This window comes from Vulpes vulpes, chromosome 12, assembly GCF_048418805.1.
Source record: "Vulpes vulpes isolate BD-2025 chromosome 12, VulVul3, whole genome shotgun sequence".
Taxonomy (NCBI): Eukaryota; Metazoa; Chordata; class Mammalia; order Carnivora; family Canidae; genus Vulpes; species Vulpes vulpes.
Window position 1 is genome coordinate 169232970 of NC_132791.1, and position 9166 is coordinate 169242135.

Genomic DNA, 9166 nt, shown 5'->3' on the forward strand with positions numbered 1-9166 from the left:
TAAGATTTTGACTACTCATCTGTTGGTTCCAAGACATTTTTTTTTTCATTTGAAATGTGCTCCAAAGCATGCTGGCCTTTGGTTCCACCACACTCAAAGTCACCCTGGGGATTTCTTCCTGAGCTAACACCCCCAGAGCCATCTGTGTGGAAGATTACAGACGCCTGCCAATTCTTTGACACTCTGCATTGAGAGATGGAGCCTGCTTCCCTCCCCTTGAATTTTTGACCATGTGACTTGATTTGACCAACAGAATATAGTGGAAGTGACACTGTCTTAGTTCTAAGGCTGAGCCTTTCTCTCCAGTACTTGGAGTGTTACCTCCGGTGGTGTAGAAAGCCCAAGTGACATGGAGAGGCTAAGTGGGGGACGATGAGATATTCCTGCCCCCACCCTGAGCTGGGCTTCCAGCCGACAGCCACATCTACTGGCAGCCACGTGTGTGAGCCACCTGGGATGTCCCCCAACCTGGTTGAGACCCCAGATGCCTGCAATCCCAGCTGTTGCCACACATAGAAAAGAATGGCCCAGCTGAGCCCACAACATTGTGAGAGATAATTCGTGGTGGTTGTTTTAAGCCACTGTATTTCAGGTGATCTGTTACACAGTCATAAATAATAAAATGCCCTGCTTTGTTGGGGCTGCTATACCAGAATACCATAATCTGGATGGCTTATAAAAAAATGGAAATGCATTTCTTACAGTGCTGGAGTCTGAGAAGTCCAATATTAAGACACTGACAGATTCAGTATCCCAGGAGGATCTGCTTCCCAGCTCATAGATGGCATCTTTACTCTGGGTCTTCACAGATGGAGCGGGAGGGATCTCTCTTATGGGGGGAGGTCTCTCTGCTAAGGGCACTGCTGCCACTCATCAGGCTCCACTCTCATGATGCAATCACCTCTTGAAGGGCCCAACTCCTAGCACAACCCTGTTGGGGGTTAGGATTTCAACATAGAGGTTTGGGGTAGGGAGTGGGACACAATCAGTCCATAGCATCAAATAATCTTTAAAATGCATACATATTCCTGGGGTGTTGGGGTGGCTCAGTCAGTTGAGTGTCTGACTTTTGGTTTCTGCTGGGGTCATGATCTTAGTTAGGGTCAGGATCTCAGGGTCCTGAGACAGAGCCCCAAGTTGTGCTCCACACCCAGCTCACAATCTGCTTGAGATTCCCTCCCCACTCATGCTTGCACTCTTTCTCAAATAAATAAATACATAAATAAATAAATACATAAATAAATAGAATCTTAAAAACAAAAACAGGTACCTGGGTGGTTCAGGTAGGTTAAACGTCCAACTGGCTCAGGTCATGATCTCAGGGTCATGGGATCGAGCCCCATGTCAGGCTTTGCACTCAGCGGGCAATCAATCTGCTTCTCTCCCTCTCCTTCCACCCTTCCCACTCACACACTCTATCTCTCTCTCTCTCTCTAAATAAAACAAATAAATAAAATCTTAAAAAAAAAACTTCTGAGAATATAAATAAATAAATAAATAAATAAATAAATAAATAAATAACATCCTAAGGAGTTTTGCCTTTTGTTTTTACTTTATTTTTATTTTTAAAACGCTGATGCCAGACTCAATCCTAGATGGATCGAAGTCCCCAGGTATGGGCCTGGGCAGAGGTGTTTTATGAACCCCATCCTACCCCACACTGTGCTAACAGGTAGCCTGAATGGAGAACCACTGCCTGGGCCCTCTGGCCTTGCCATGCTGCCTCACCAGATGGCTGGGCCCTAGATGCAATGTGATCTCTCACGGCTCTATAGCTTAGCAGTGCCCTTCTCTCTGTCTAAAACACCCTTCCCTAATCCCTCCAGGCTAGCAAACTCCTACTGACTCACCACATGCATCCTAGCATCCGCATTGCTGGAAGCCACACAAGCTCTGGATTCAGGTAGATGAGAGTCACAGCCCTGCCACTTATTCACTGCGTGAACTTGGGTAAAGTATTTCACTTTTCCAAACCTCAGTGTCTCCATCCACAAAATGGAGCTAATGCCAGGGGGTATTATGTGGAGCTGTTTGTGTTGAGCATTTGGCACAGTGCTGGGTCCTTAGCATAAGCTCAATCAACACAAGAGAGAAGTAGTGCCAGGGAGGAGTACTTGTCGCTGTGGTGGACATAGTAGTAACATGAGTAATAGTCTGTCACAGCAGAAGGAAGATGCTGGTCTGCCCTGCACCCCATCCCCTTTCCAGAATAATCTTGCTCCTTCCAGTGGGTGGTTTCCACTGACATGGGCCCCCGCTCATCAGAGGATGATTCTCATCAGCTGGGCTCCACGCTCAGTGCATGGAGGCCCTTGGTCCAAACTGGTCAGTCAAACTCCTCCCAGGATGTACCAGAGCCATTGAGAGAGGTGAGCACTCTAATGGGGTCACATGCTCAATGCTAAGGCTTCTAGTGTGGTCGTGTTAGGTACCTGCTTTAGAAGAAGCCAAGCAGGTGTCAGCAGAGGCAAAAGATGTGGAGAGGCAGAGAGATAGACGGAAGGGAGGGAGGGAAAGAGAAGGAGGGGAGGGAGGGAAGAGGCCGAGGCAAAGAGAGGCCTGATGATGTTACCAGAGCCCCCGCGTACGCCGGCCTGAAACTGGAGACAACTCACATTCCCATATCAACTGAGACCCTCCACCCCATATCTTTAAACTTTTGCTACTTTGGATCAGGATCTTGTCACTTGCCACTAAGTGAATGCCCTAAATATGCTGTTACTATTGTGCAAGTATCATTTCTGGAAAGTTAAAGCTGTGACCTCATGCAAATACATGGTGAGCAGGGTCAGAGGTTCATTTAGCCTGTGAGTGAGGGAAGCAGTAGAATGGGACGTGGGTTCAGGGTAGGACACAAGAAAGTGTAGTAGATAAAGTTTATGAAAGGAAGGAAAATGGTAACGGCCAGTGCAAAAGGGTCAGCGCCCCATGAGACAGTAAGATGCAAACAGGTGGGGCTACATATTCTTCCAGATGTAAATCATTCTCATCTCTACGGGACAAAAGTCATTGGTAACCTACTAATGCTCTACAAGTTAACATCTCACCCAAAGAGTCGAGGCCCTAAGAGTAAATAGTAAGTCAAACAGAGTCTAGTGTATTTCCCTAGAGCAATAAACTGCCATCGCTTATATGGACTGAATAGGCCCCTGCTTGTTTTTGTAAATAAACTTTTATTAGAACACAGTCATGCCCACGCATTTGCATAGTATATGTGGCTGCTTTCCCATTGGAACAGCAGAATTGAGTAGTTGCAACAGAGACTCTGGCCCACAACATCTAAAATCATAAAATCACTACCTTTTTTTTTTTTTTAAGATTTTACTTATTTGAGAGAGAGCGAGCGAGCATGCATGCCTGTGCAAGAGCAGGAGCAGGAGCCAGGGGCGGGAGCGGGGGCAGAGGGAAAAACAGATTCTTCCCTCTAAGCAGTGAGCCCGATGCGGGGCTCCATCCCAGAATCCTGAGATCATGGCCTGAGCTGAAGGCACTTAACCGACTGAGCCACCCAGGCACCCCAAGTCTAAAGTCATTACTATCTGATCTTTTCCAGGAAAGTTTCCTGACCCTTGGCCTAGAACTATGGTTGTCAAAGTGTGGTCCCTGAACTACTAGCAACAATAGTGGGGTACTATTAGAAATGTAAATACTCGAGCTTCATCCAGATACAGACCCACTGAGTCAAAAACTCTAGAAGCAGACACTCCAGATTTTTTTTTAAAGATTTTATTTATTTATTCATGAGAGACACAGAGAGAGAGAGGGGCAGAAACACAGGCAGAGGGAGAAGCAGGCTCTCGGCAGGGAGCCCGACATGGGACTCGATCCCGGGACTCCAGGATCACGCCCTGGGCCGAAGGCAGGTGCCAAACCGCTGAGCCACCCAGGGATCCCTGACTCTCCAGATTCTAATACCTTTGAGAATCAGGTGACCTTTGGGTAGAACTAAGGATGTTGCTTTAGTAGTCTGACATGACATCTAAAGGGCATTCAGTGTTCCAAGTTTAGAATAATATTTTTTAAGATTTAGGCTTATTTATTTATGTATTTAAGAGAGAAAGAACAATAGCACAAAGTGGGAGGATCAGAAGGAGAGGGAGAGAGAATCTCAAGCAGACTCTGCTGAGCCCAGAGCCTGAGGCAGGGCTCAATCCCAGGACCCTGAGATCATGACCTGAGCTGATGCCAAGAGTCAGACATTTAACTGACTGTGCCACCCAGGTGCCCCAGGAATAATTTTTCTTTAAATAGCATATGGGGAAAAATGGTGGAAGATAAGATTGGGGAGCTAGGCAGATGGCAGATTGTGCCAAGGTAGGAAGTTAAGCTATTACCCTGCATTGAAGGCTTTTGACATAGGAATAGTGACTAAATTTTCATTTTAGAAACTCAGGCATTAGCATATAAATCAGTGGGGGTAGGGGTGGGAAGGGGGTGAGAGTAGATGAACACAAAAAGGTGAGAGGACTTGTAGCTAGTTAAGAGCCTGTAACTAAATCCCAGGCTGGAGTCACTTTGTGAACTCCTGGATACAGCCATACCTGAAGCTAGGGAAAATTCATAGACTTCCCAATTAAACCATCTTGGATAGGATGCTGGGGAGAAACTGGGGAATAGGGGACAGAATTGGAAGATACTAAGGTAATAGTGTCCAACGACTGGTGTGCAAGGTGAGAGGCACTGGTATCCAAATACCATATTTTTGATTTGTTGGAGTGGGTATATGGGGCAGCCCAGGAAGAGGTGTTTAACTGCATATAGAACCTCTCTAGTTGCTTTCAAAATGGTGAGAGAGAGACATAAGCCAGGGGAATGACAGTGTTCCTCTCAAAGTCACTGTATACACGTCTTGTCTTACTTTTCATTTCCATCAACAAGCTTTGTGAACATTGCAGCAGAAGTTAAGAATACACGGCTACTGGCAACAGCATGGTGGCTGAGAGTGCCTCGCTTCTGAGTTAAATGCTCCTGGGCTTAAATTCTAGCTCTGCCCCCACAACAAGCAATTTGACTTACTCAGGCCCTACTTCTTCATCTATAATCTTGAGGTAACAAGATCAATCTCCAGCAGTGAGGAACACATATTGAGGCATTGAATGCAAACAGCTTTGCACGGTGCCTGGTATGCAGTAAGTGTCTCCTCAGAGGCTGGGTGTTATGATGATCATTCCAGGAATTGCAGATAGACATTTAAAAATATATATTTTATTTATTTATTTGAGAGAGAGAGCAAGCATGAGTGAGGTAAGGGGCAGAGGGAGAAGCAGACTCCCCACCGAGCAGGGAGCCTGATGAGGGACTCGATCCCAGGACCCAGGATTGTGACCTGAGCCAAAGGCAGATGCTTAGCCGACCGAGCCACCCAGGCGCTCCAGACAAACATTTTTTGACTAACCGGCTTCTGACATGGATTGTTCCTTTCCAATTTAAGATGCTTTTTTTTTTTTTCTTAAATGGAAGTTTAAAAAATAATAAAAGCATAATTACCATTTAATGGGTAATTACTATGCTGTGCTTGCTAATAGGATTAAATAAAAGTGATTTGCATATAAGATAATATTGCTCCTGTTAGCGCTGATACATTAGTTATACAATAATTTTGATTTAACTTCATAGGTAGATTCTGGGGATGGTAGCCTCCCAGAAGAGGGAGAGGGGTCCCTGCGACTTGCCGTTGCTGTGCCGTGACCTCAAATTAACAGGAAGAAGAACCAGAGCCGAGAGACTGAGACTCCATCCTACCTTTAAAAATCCAGTGTGAAAATAAAAATAAAAATAAAAATAAAAATAAAAATAAAAATAGTGTGTTCTACTTCTTTCCAATCATAAAGGCAATTCAAGCTCAGTGTGATAAGCAGGGTAAAGCTAAGTAGAAAAATAAACGCTATTGGCTTTTTGGTGTATAACCTCCAAACCTCTTAAAAAATATTTATATTTTTTAACATAATAGTGAGAATTTCATTGAGTTCAAAGGTGTATAGAAAACATCCAAGATAGTGCCTGACACTTAGGACTGTTCGGGAAATAAATGTTAACATTATTATTATTGGATATCTGATTTTGTATCCTGGCTGTTCCCATGCAACTCTTTCCCCATTGTATTAAAAGGGAAAAAAAACCCCATAAACATTAAGTGATTGTACAGTATTATGTCCTGTGCTCATTTCCTGTATACGTATTGCTTTAATCGTTCATGCTTATGAATATTAGTGAATGTCTTCACACTTAAGTTCATCTCTATGTTTCAAGTTATCACATTGTATTAGGGTTTTCCAGAGAAAAGGAGACAATAGGGTGTGTATATACAGAGATAGAATTTCTTTTTTTTCTTTCCATGCCCCGAGACAGACATTTATTTGAAGGAATGGGTTCACATGATTATGGAGGCTGGCAAGTCCCAAATCCGCAGGATGGCTGGCAGGCTGGGAACCCTGGGGATGGGCTGGTGTCACACAATTCAAGCCTGAAGACAATCTCCTGGAGAATTCCTTCTTGCTCTAGGAAGTTCAGTCTTTGTTCTATTAAGGCATTAACTTGATTGGACAAAGACCATGCACACAATGGACAATCTGCTTTACTTACTGCTCACCAATTTAAGTGTTAATCTCATCCAAAAACACACCTGTGGAAACTCTCAGTAGCATTTGACCAAATACGTGGACACCGTGGCTCAGCCAAGTTTACATATAAAAATTAACTGGCACAGATGCGTTAACTAAATCAAGATTCTAGACCTGCAAAATTGAAAGCCAGACCTTAAAACATAGTAACCACACCAAACCCCTGTCCCCCGTGGAGGAGTATGTCTTACAAAGTCAGCTGACCATCTCTTTGATATCTTCGTGGCATCTTTCCAACGTGGGTGACGAAACAATCACTTGATCTTTGACTGTCAGAGTTAATTAATGGGACACAGAAATCTTTCAGTTTCCCATTTCCCAAACGGTGACGTGCTGACACACAGTCCCTGCCATTATTAGTAGAGGGGGCCAGGGGCAACCAAGCTTGGAAAATACTGGTTTGAGCAAAGTTAGATGGGCATCTGATGGGACTTTCAGAGGCTGTGATATACAAATGCAGACCCTGGTGTGAATCTCCAAGAGGTGGGTATCATCTCCAGGATTTCCCAAACTTTTCCTTTCCAGAACTCATTCATTCATTCATTCATTTTAAAAACCCATGAGTAACTTTAGTCACCTTCATATATCTGACCTTTTCATGGAGCATTAGCAAAATTCAAAATTGTGCAAACAGAGCTCCTTTAGGGAGTTGCAGGTCGCACCAGAGAGACACAAATTGCCTCCAACCATCTCCTCTCATGGCCCAAGAAGATTTAAGATGAGGTGCCTTGTCCTGGGGCTATGTGACAAACCTAAGGCTCAAATCCTTGTTCCTGACTCATAGCCCATGCTCTGTGGACATCAAGGAGATGTGATCTAGCCCCATTTTACAAACAGGAGATTCTGAGCAGAGCCTTGGTTGAGGTGCGTTTGTTATGGACACTGGAGTAGAATCCAGACCTCTTGAACCTCGGCCTGAGACAAAAAAGGCCTAGAGCTTAGAAGTTTGGAGCTGCGTATGCGAGTTCTGTATTTTTAGCGCCTTTAGATGGCTGCAGGAGTGAGACCGTGGCCCCCGGGGAGGATGAGTCACTCCTGTGGCGTGCCTGGTCAAATGATTCCGTTGAGCCAGAAGAGGCTGGAGATCATTCAAAGGGTTGGGCCACAGCAGAGCTTCCTGCCCACGTCAGCAGGAAGCCCAAAGACGAGGTCCCCTTCTCTGGGATGCAGCAGGTGTGGGACCCTGCAGAAAGTTTGCTCTAAGATCTTTCCCAGGCTTTGAAGCTGGAAGCTCAGCTACCCCTAGACAGGGTTGTGCTTAACCAGAGAGAAGCCCCATGGTTCGGGTTTTGGCCAGAGCCAACTGGGCACAACTGTCACTGATTTGGCAGGGCGTCACAGCCAAGGAAGGCCTGGGGCAGGAGACAGGAGACAGGAGACAGGCACCTCTAGAGAGCAGTGATCCTCAAAGTAGCACGCATTACACTCACTAGGAGGGCTTGCAAGAACATGTATCGCCAGGCCCCATGCCCGAAGTAGCTGATTCAGCAGATCTGCGGTGGGGCCTGAGAATCTGAATGCTGAGCAAGTGTCCTGGGATGGTGATGGAGATCACAGTCTGAGGACTATGCTCTAGGGTACTTTTGGAGGCTGCCCTGAGGCCCCCCTCCCATGCAGAGTGGCTGTCCCACAGGCCTAGGATGAATGCTGCCTCTATTCTCATCATTTTGTCCCCTATTTTAGAACCCAAGGAGGGAAAAGCTCTCAGCCTGTAGCTATCTTGGAGATAAAACTCAGTCTCAGAAAATGGGCTGAATTATTGCTTTAACATTTTAACCAGCTCTATCAAGATATAATTCACATTCCATACAATTTGCCCCATTAAAGTGTACAATTCAATGATTTTTCATGGTCATAGGTATGCACAGCCATGATCACAATAGATTTTAGGACATTTTCATCATGCAAAGAGGAAGCCAGTACCTGTTAGCTACAGCTCCCTATCCCTGTCATCCCCACCCCAGCCCTAAGCAACCTTAAATCTACCTCCTGGCTCTCTAAATTTGCCTATTCTGGCCCTTGTGTGTAAATGGGACCCTACAGGATGGGGTCCCTTGTGTCTGCCTTCTGTGACTCAGTGGGGTGGTGGCCAGGTTCATCTGTGTTGTGGCCTGGATCAGAGCTTCATTCCTGCATACAGCCGAGTAACATTTCATCGCATGGTTAGAGCCCATTTTGTTTATTGCTGCATCCAGGGCTGGGCTTTCATTTCTGCAGGAAATAATTGATTGGTTTTAAAGTTCATGGAACTGTATACACAGAGTACATCTTACTGTATGTTAGTTTTTACCTTTTTTTTTTTTTAAGTTTTATTTATTTATTCATTCAGAGAGAGCGAGAGAGAGGCAGAGACACAGGCAGAGGGAGAAGCAGGCTCCATGCAGGAAGCCCGATGTGGGACTCGATCCTGGGTCTCCAGGATCACACCCCGGGCTGCAGGCGGCGCTAAACCGCTGCGCCACTGGGGCTGCCCTGTAGGTTAGTTTTTAGAAAACAGAGGCACCTTCCACTGGGTTGGCCTGAGCCACCAGGTGAAACCTCTGAGT